Source organism: Accipiter gentilis, unplaced genomic scaffold (genome assembly GCF_929443795.1).
Source record: "Accipiter gentilis unplaced genomic scaffold, bAccGen1.1, whole genome shotgun sequence".
NCBI classification, from domain to species: domain Eukaryota; kingdom Metazoa; phylum Chordata; class Aves; order Accipitriformes; family Accipitridae; genus Astur; species Astur gentilis.
The window spans coordinates 334,692-342,494 of NW_026061062.1; positions in this window are offsets into that span (position 1 = coordinate 334,692).

The following is a 7,803-nucleotide window of genomic DNA, read 5'->3' on the forward strand; positions in this document are numbered from 1 at the left end:
AAGCCAGGCCCCTGACCGCCGGCTCGGCCCAGCCAAGGCCAGGCCCCTGCCCGCCGGCTCGGCACGCCCCGGCCCGGCCAAAGCCAGGCCCCTGCCCGCCGGCTCGGCACGCCCCGGCCCGGCCAAGGCCAGGCCCCTGCCCGCCGGCTCGGCACGTCCCGGCCAAGGCCAGGCCCCTGCCCGCCGGCTCGGCCCGGCCCGGCCAAGGCCAGGCCCCTGCCCGCCGGCTCGGCCCGGCCCAGGCCAGGCCCCTGCCTGGCCAAGGCCAGGCCCATGCCCGCCGGCTCGGCCCGGCCCGGGCCAGGCCCCTGCCCGCCGGCTCGGCCCGGCCCGGCCAAGGCCAGGCCCCTGCCCGCCGGCTCGGCCCGGCTCGGCCCTGGCCAGGCCCCTGCCCGCCGGCTCGGCCCGGCCCGGCCCAGGCCAGGCAAGGCCAGGCCCCTGCCCGCCGGCTCGGCCCGGCCCGGCCCGGACAAGGCCAGGCCCCTGCCCGCCGGCTCGGCACCCCCCGGCCCGGCCCGGCCAAAGCCAGGCCCCTGACCGCCGGCTCGGCCCGGCCAAGGCCAGGCCCCTGCCCGCCGGCTCGGCCCGGCCCGGCCAAGGCCAGGCCCCTGCCCGCCGGCTCGGCCCGGCCCGGCCAAGGCCAGGCACCTGCCCGCTGGCTCGGCCCGGCCCGGCCAAGGCCAGGCCCCGGCCCGCCGGCTCGGCCAAGGCCCGGCCTGGCCCAGGCTAGGCCCCTGCCCGCCGGCTCAGCCCGGCCCCTGCCCGGCCAAGGCCAGGACCATGCCCGCCGGCTCAGCCCGGCCCCTGCCCGGCCAAGGCCAGGCCTCTGCCCGCCGGCTCAGCCCGGCCCCTGCCTGGCCAAGGCCTGGCCCATGCCCGCCGGCTCGGCCCGGCCCGGGCCAGGCCCCTGCCCGCCGGCTCGGCCCGGCCCGGCCAAGGCCAGGCCCCTGCCCGCCGGCTCGGCCCGGCCCGGCCCTGGCCAGGCCCCTGCCCGCCGGCTCGGCCCGGCCCGGCCCAGGCCAGGCAAGGCCAGGCCCCTGCCCGCCGGCTCGGCCCGGCCCGGCCCGGAGAAGGCCAGGCCCCTGCCCGCCGGCTCGGCACCCCCCGGCCCGGGCAAAGCCAGGCCCCTGACCGCCGGCTCGGCCCAGCCAAGGCCAGGCCCCTGCCCGCCGGCTCGGCCCGGCCCGGCCAAGGCCAGGCCCCTGCCCGCCCGCTCGGCCCGGCCCCTGCCCGGCCAAGGCCAGGCCCCTGCCCGCCGGCTCGGCCCGGCCCCTGCCCGGCCAAGGCCAGGACCATGCCCGCCGGCTCGGCCAGGCCCGGCCAAGGCCCGGCCCCCGGCTCGGCCCGGCCCGGCCGAGGCCAGGCCCCTGCCCGCCGGCTCGGCCCGGCCCGGCCCAGGCCAGGCCCCTGCCCGCCGGCTCGGCCCGGTCCGGCCCAGGCCAGGCCCCTGCCTGGCCAAGGCCAGGCCCATGCCCGCCGGCTCGGCCCGGCCCGGGCCAGGCCCCTGCCCGCCGGCTCGGCCCGGCCCGGCCAAGGCCAGGCACCTGCCCGCCGGCTCGGCCCGGCCCGGGCAAGGCCAGGCACCTGCCCGCCGGCTCGGCCCGGCCCGGCCAAGGCCAGGCCCCGGCCCGCCGGCTCGGCCAAGGCCCGGCCTGGCCCAGGCTAGGCCCCTGCCCGCCGGCCCGGCCCGGCCCAGGCCAGGCCCCTGCCTGGCCAAGGCCAGGCCCCGGCCCGCCGGCTCAGCCCGGCCGAGGCCAGGCCCCTGCCCGCCGGCTCGGCCCAGCCCGGCCCAGGCCAAGTCCCTGCCCGGCCCAGGCCAGGCCCCTGCCCGGACAAGGCCAGGCCCCTGCCCGCCGGCTCGGCACCCCCCGGCCCGGCCCGGCCAAAGCCAGGCCCCTGCCCGCCGGCTCGGCCCCTGCCCGCCGGCCCGGCCCGGCCAAAGCCAGGCCCCTGCCCGCCGGCTCGGCCCGGCCCGGCCAAGGACAGGCCCCTGCCCGCCGGTTCGGCCCGGCCCCTGCCCGGCCAAGGCCAGGCCCCTGCCAACCGGTTCGGCCCGGCCCCTGCCCGGCCAAGGCCAGGCCCCTGCCCGCCGGCTCGGCCCGGCCAAGGCCAGGCCCCTGCCCGCCGGCTCGGCCCGGACAAGGCCATGCCCCTGCCCGCCGGCCCGGCCCGGCCCGGACAAGGCCAGGCCCCTGCCCGCCGGCTCGGCACCCCCCGGCCCGGCCCGGCCAAAGCCAGACCCCTGCCCGCCGGCTCGGCCCAGCCAAAGCCAGGCCCCTGCCCGCCGGCTCGGCCCGGCCCGGGCAAGGCCAGGCACCTGCCCGCCGGCTCGGCCCGGCCCGGCCAAGGCCAGGCCCCGGCCCGCCGGCACGGCCAAGGCCCGGCCTGGCCCAGGCTAGGCCCCTGCCCGCCGGCTCGGCCCGGCCCGGCCAAGGCCAGGCCCCTGCCCGCCGGCTCGGCCCGGCCCAGGCCAGGCCCCTGCCTGGCCAAGGCCAGGCCCATGCCCGCCGGCTGGGCCCGGCCCGGACAAGGCCAGGCCCCTGCCCGCCGGCTCGGCACCCCCCGGCCCGGCCCGGCCAAAGCCAGGCCCCTGCCCGCCGGCTCGGCCCCTGCCCGCCGGCCCGGCCCGGCCAAGGCCAGGCACCTGCCCGCCGGCTCGGCCCGGCCCGGCCAAGGCCAGGCCCCGGCCCGCCGGCTCGGCCAAGGCCCGGCCTGGCCCAGGCTAGGCCCCTGCCCGCCGGCCCGGCCCGGCCCAGGCCAGGCCCCTGCCCGGCCGAGGCCAGGACCCTGCCCGCCGGCTCGGCCCAGCCCGGCCCAGGCCAAGTCCCTGCCCGGCCCAGGCCAGGCCCCTGCCCGCCGGCTGGGCCCGGCCCGGCCAAGGCCAGGCCCCTGCCCGCCGGCTCGGCACCCCCCGGCCATGCCCGGCCAAAGCCAGGCCCCTGCCCGCCGGCTCGGCCCCTGCCCGCCGGCTCGGCCCGGCCCGGCCCAGGCCAGGCCCCTGCCCGCCGGCTCGGCCCGGTCCGGCCCAGGCCAGGCCCCTGCCTGGCCAAGGACAGGCCCATGACCGCCGGCTCGGCCCGGCCCGGGCCAGGCCCCTGCCCGCCGGCTCGGCCCGGCCCGGCCAAGGCCAGGCCCCTGCCCGCCAGCTCGGCCCGGCCCAGCCCTGGCCAGGCCCCTGCCCGCCGGCTCGGCCCGGCCCGGCCCGGACAAGGCCAGGCCCCTGCCCGCCGGCTCGGCCCGGCCCCTGCCCGGCCAAGGCCAGGCCCCTGCCCGCCGGCTCAGCCCGGCCTGGCCAAGGCCAGGCAAGGCCAGGCCCCTGCCCGCCGGCCCGGCCCGGCCCAGGCCAGGCAAGGCCAGGCCCCTGCCCGCCGGCTCGGCCCGGCCCGGCCCGGACAAGGCCAGGCCCCTGCCCGCCGGCTCGGCACCCCCCGGCCCGGCCAAAGCCAGGCCCCTGACCGCCGGCTCGGCCCAGCCAAGGCCAGGCCCCTGCCCGCCGGCTCGGCCCGGCCCGGCCAATGCCAGGCCCCTGCCCGCCGGCTCGGCCGGGACCGGCCAAGGCCAGGCCCCTGCCCGCCGGCTCGGCCCGGCCCGGCCAAGGCCAGGCCCCTGCCCGCCGGCTCGGCCCGGCCCAGGCCAGGCCCTTGCCTGGCCAAGGCCAGGCCCGGCCCAGGCCAGGCCCCTGCCTGGCCAAGGCCAGGCCCATGCCCGCGGGCTCGGCCCGGCCCAGGCCGGGCCCCTGCCCGCCGGCTCGGCCCGGCCCGGCCAAGGCCAGGCCCCGGCCCGCCGGCACGGCCAAGGCCCGGCCTGGCCCAGGCTATGCCCCTGCCCGCCGGCTCGGCCCGGCCCGGCCAAGGCCAGGCCCCTGCCCGCCGGCTCGGCCCGGCCCAGGCCAGGCCCCTGCCTGGCCAAGGCCTGGCCCATGCCCGCCGGCTCGGCCTGGCCCGGGCCAGGCCCCTGCCCGCCGGCTCGGCCCGGCCCGGCCAAGGCCAGGCCCCTGCCCGCCGGCTCGGCCCGGCCCGGCCCTGGCCAGGCCCCTGCCCGCCGGCTCGGCCCGGCCCGGCCCAGGCCAGGCAAGGCCAGGCCCCTGCCCGCCGGCTCGGCCCGGCCCGGCCCGGAGAAGGCCAGGCCCCTGCCCGCCGGCTCGGCACCCCCCGGCCCGGGCAAAGCCAGGCCCCTGCCCGCCGGCTCGGCCCGGCCCGGCCAAGGCCAGGCCCCTGCCCGCCCGCTCGGCCCGGCCCCTGCCCGACCAAGGCCAGGCCCCTGCCCGCCGGCTCGGCCCGGCCCCTGCCCGGCCAAGGCCAGGACCATGCCCGCCGGCTCGGCCAGGCCCGGCCAAGGCCCGGCCCCCGGCTCGGCCCGGCCCGGCCGAGGCCAGGCCCCTGCCCGCCGGCTCGGCCCGGCCCGGCCCAGGCCAGGCCCCTGCCCGCCGGCTCGGCCCGGTCCGGCCCAGGCCAGGCCCCTGCCTGGCCAAGGCCAGGCCCATGCCCGCCGGCTCGGCCCGGCCCGGGCCAGGCCCCTGCCCGCCGGCTCGGCCCGGCCCGGCCAAGGCCAGGCCCCTGCCCGCCGGCTCGGCCCGGCCCGGCCCTGGCCAGGCCCCTGCCCGCCGGTTCGGCCCGGCTCGGCCCAGGCCAGGCAAGGCCAGGCCCCTGCCCGCCGGCTCGGCCCGGCCCGGCCCGGACAAGGCCAGGCCCCTGCCCGCCGGCTCGGCACCCCCCGGCCCCGGCAAAGCCAGGCCCCTGACCGCCGGCTCGGCCCAGCCAAGGCCAGGCCCCTGCCCGCCGGCTCGGCACGCCCCGGCCCGGCCAAAGCCAGGCCCCTGCCCGCCGGCTCGGCACGCCCCGGCCCGGCCAAGGCCAGGCCCCTGCCCGCCGGCTCGGCACGTCCCGGCCAAGGCCAGGCCCCTGCCCGCCGGCTCGGCCCGGCCCGGCCAAGGCGAGGCCCCTGCCCGCCGGCTCGGCCCGGCCCAGGCCAGGCCCCTGCCTGGCCAAGGCCAGGCCCATGCCCGCCGGCTCGGCCCGGCCCGGGCCAGGCCCCTGCCCGCCGGCTCGGCCCGGCCCGGCCAAGGCCAGGCCCCTGCCCGCCGGCTCGGCCCGGCTCGGCCCTGGCCAGGCCCCTGCCCGCCGGCTCGGCCCGGCCCGGCCCAGGCCAGGCAAGGCCAGGCCCCTGCCCGCCAGCTCGGCCCGGCCCGGCCCGGACAAGGCCAGGCCCCTGCCCGCCGGCTCGGCACCCCCGGCCCGGCCCGGCCAAAGCCAGGCCCCTGACCGCCGGCTCGGCCCGGCCAAGGCCAGGCCCCTGCCCGCCGGCTCGGCCCGGCCCGGCCAAGGCCAGGCCCCTGCCCGCCGGCTCGGCCCGGCCCGGCCAAGGCCAGGCACCTGCCCGCTGGCTCGGCCCGGCCCGGCCAAGGCCAGGCCCCGGCCCGCCGGCTCGGCCAAGGCCCGGCCTGGCCCAGGCTAGGCCCCTGCCCGCCGGCTCAGCCCGGCCCCTGCCCGGCCAAGGCCAGGACCATGCCCGCCGGCTCAGCCCGGCCCCTGCCCGGCCAAGGCCAGGCCCCTGCCCGCCGGCTCGGCCCGGCCCAGGCCAGGCCCCTGCCTGGCCAAGGCCAGGCCCATGCCCGCCGGCTCGGCCCGGCCCGGGCCAGGCCCCTGCCCGCCGGCTCGGCCCGGCCCGGCCAAGGCCAGGCCCCTGCCCGCCGGCTCGGCCCGGAGAAGGCCAGGCCCCTGCCCGCCGGCTCGGCCTGGCCCGGCCCGGACAAGGCCAGGCCCCTGCCCGCCGGCTCGGCACCCCCCGGCCCGGCCCGGCCAAAGCCAGGCCCCTGCCCGCCGGCTCGGCACCCCCCGGCCCGGCCCGGCCAAAGCCAGGCCCCTGCCCGCCGGCTCGGCCCAGCCAAAGCCAGGCCCCTGCCCGCCGGCTCGGCCCGGCCCGGGCAAGGCCAGGCACCTGCCCGCCAGCTCGGCCCGGCCCGGCCAAGGCCAGGCCCCGGCCCGCCGGCACGGCCAAGGCCCGGCCTGGCCCAGGCTAGGCCCCTGCCCGCCGGCTCGGCCCGGCCCGGCCAAGGCCAGGCCCCTGCCCGCCGGCTCGGCCCGGCCCAGGCCAGGCCCCTGCCTGGCCAAGGCCAGGCCCATGCCCGCCGGCTCGGCCCGGCCCGGGCCAGGCCCCTGCCCGCCGGCTCGGCCCGGCCCGGCCAAGGCCAGGCCCCTGCCCGCCGGCTCGGCCCGGCCCGGCCCTGGCCAGGCCCCTGCCCGCCGGCTCGGCCCGGCCCGGCCCAGGCCAGGCAAGGCCAGGCCCCTGCCCGCCGGCTCGGCCCGGCCCGGCCCGGACAAGGCCAGGCCCCTGCCCGCCGGCTCGGCACCCCCCGGCCCGGCCCGGCCAAAGCCAGGCCCCTGACCGCCGGCTCGGCCCGGCCAAGGCCAGGCCCCTGCCCGCCGGCTCGGCCCGGCCCGGCCAAGGCCAGGCCCCTGCCCGCCGGCTCGGCCCGGCCCGGCCAAGGCCAGGCACCTGCCCGCCGGCTCGGCCCGGCCCGGGCAAGGCCAGGCACCTGCCCGCCGGCTCGGCCCGGCCCGGCCAAGGCCAGGCCCCGGCCCGCTGGCTCGGCCAAGGCCCGGCCTGGCCCAGGCTAGGCCCCTGCCCGCCGGCCCGGCCCGGCCCAGGCCAGGCCCCTGCCTGGCCAAGGCCAGGCCCTTGCCCGACGGCTCGGCCCGGCCCCTGCCCGGCCAAGGCCAGGCCCTTGCCCGACGGCTCGGCCCGGCCCCTGCCCGGCCAAGGCCAGGCCCCTGCCCGCCGGCTCGGCCCGGCACCTGCCCGGCCAAGGCCAGGCCCCTGCCCACCGGCCCGTCCCGGCCAAGGCCAGGCCCCGGCCCGCCGGCTCAGCCCGGCCGAGGCCAGGCCCCTGCCCGCCGGCTCGGCCCAGCCCGGCCCAGGCCAAGTCCCTGCCCGGCCCAGGCCAGGCCCCTGCCCGGACAAGGCCAGGCCCCTGCCCGCCGGCTCGGCACCCCCCGGCCCGGCCCGGCCAAAGCCAGGCCCCTGCCCGCCGGCTCGGCCCCTGCCCGCCGGCCCGGCCCGGCCAAAGCCAGGCCCCTGCCCGCCGGCTCGGCCCGGCTCGGCCAAGGACAGGCCCCTGCCCGCCGGTTCGACCCGGCCCCTGCCCGGCCAAGGCCAGGCCCCTGCCAACCGTTTCGGCCCGGCCCCTGCCCGGCCAAGGCCAGGCCCCTGCCCGCCGGCTCGGCCCGGCCCGGCCAAGGCCAGGCCCCTGCCCGCCGGTTCGGCCCGGCCCCTGCCCGGCCAAGGCCAGGCCCCTGCCCGCCGGTTCGGCCCGGCCCCTGCCCGGCCAAGGCCAGGCCCCTGCCCGCCGGCTCGGCCCGGCCAAGGCCAGGCCCCTGCCCGCCGGCTCGGCCCGGCCCGGCCAAGGCCAGGCCCCTGCCCGCCGGCTCGGCCCGGAGAAGGCCAGGCCCCTGCCCGCCGGCTCGGCCTGGCCCGGCCCGGACAAGGCCAGGCCCCTGCCCGCCGGCTCGGCACCCCCCGGCCCGGCCCGGCCAAAGCCAGGCCCCTGCCCGCCGGCTCGGCACCCCCCGGCCCGGCCCGGCCAAAGCCAGGCCCCTGCCCGCCGGCTCGGCCCAGCCAAAGCCAGGCCCCTGCCCGCCGGCTCGGCCCGGCCCGGGCAAGGCCAGGCACCTGCCCGCCGGCTCGGCCCGGCCCGGCCAAGGCCAGGCCCCGGCCCGCCGGCACGGCCAAGGCCCGGCCTGGCCCAGGCTAGGCCCCTGCCCGCCGGCTCGGCCCGGCCCGGCCAAGGCCAGGCCCCTGCCCGCC